At 49.3% G+C, this 948-nt stretch overlaps 2 non-coding genes across 2 annotated transcripts; both read left to right on the top strand.

Moving 5' to 3' along the window:
* The first annotated feature begins 50 nt into the window (after positions 1-50).
* On the top strand, positions 51-123 carry Pmar_PMAR001312. Its single transcript has one exon. It is a non-coding gene; the product is annotated as a tRNA-Val (tRNA).
* Positions 124-212: 89 nt separating this feature from the next.
* Pmar_PMAR001311 lies at positions 213-285 on the top strand. Its single transcript has one exon. It is a non-coding gene; the product is annotated as a tRNA-Val (tRNA).
* The last annotated feature ends 663 nt before the right edge of the window (positions 286-948 follow it).

Here is a 948-nt window from a genome sequence, read left to right as displayed (position 1 = left end):
TGAGCCCCAAGACGCTCACACTGGATTGAGCTTGATTCAACGGTTCCGTCGCCGGGATGGTCTAGTGGTTATGACGTCTGCCTTACACGCAGAAGATCGCGAGTTCAATCCTCGCTCCTGGTATAGCTTACTCCTACGCATATGACATGCCGGATCTGAACAGTCAATATATGACTCACTTGCTGGATTGAGCTTGGTTCAACGGTTCCGTCGCCGGGATGGTCTTGTGGTTATGACGTCTGCCTTACACGCAGAAGATCGCGAGTTCAATACCCGCTCCTGGTATAGCTTACTCCTACGCATATGACATGCCGGATCTGAACAGTCAATATATGACTCACTTGCTGGATTGAGCTTGGTTCAACGGTTCCGTCGCCGGGATGGTCTAGTGGTTATATGTAGGTCAATTTATTGGGCAAGGTCAAAGCGGTAACGGAGTGAGGTAGGATCTGGTGGGGTGGGCATATGTAGTGTTATGGGGGCTAGACCTGAGTTCACCCAACCCTCCCATCCCATAAAATAGGTTGTTTAGGAGGCTTGAATAGGCAGCGTCCAGAACTCTAAATCCTTGATCGGATGGAGATCCTGCAATCGAGTACAGTTTTGGGCAGTTCTGAACGTTTGTCTATTCTTGCAGCGTGCCACTATCGACGGCTTGTGATGAATTCGGACGGCTGGTGAGCCGTTATACATGTTGAAACCTGAGTGGAAGAACTCACGGTTTCATAGCTGTCGATAGCGCGCGCCCAATTCCCAATACTCCGAGGCAACTTAACAACAGTTTAGAATTTCACGGGTTAGGGAGTTGAGTTTCGAGGGTGGGGTTTGTTGACACGTAGTGCAGCTTTGAGACGTCTGCCTTACACGCAGAAAATCGCGATTTCAATCCTCGCTCCTGGTATAGCTTACTCCTACGCATATGACATGCCGGATCTAACAGTCAATATA

This window comes from Perkinsus marinus, assembly GCF_000006405.1.
Source record: "Perkinsus marinus ATCC 50983 genomic scaffold scf_1104296956782, whole genome shotgun sequence".
NCBI lineage: Eukaryota > Perkinsozoa > Perkinsida > Perkinsidae > Perkinsus > Perkinsus marinus.
The sequence above is the reverse complement of the archived record's forward strand: the minus strand, read 5'-3'. Positions and strand labels throughout refer to the sequence as shown.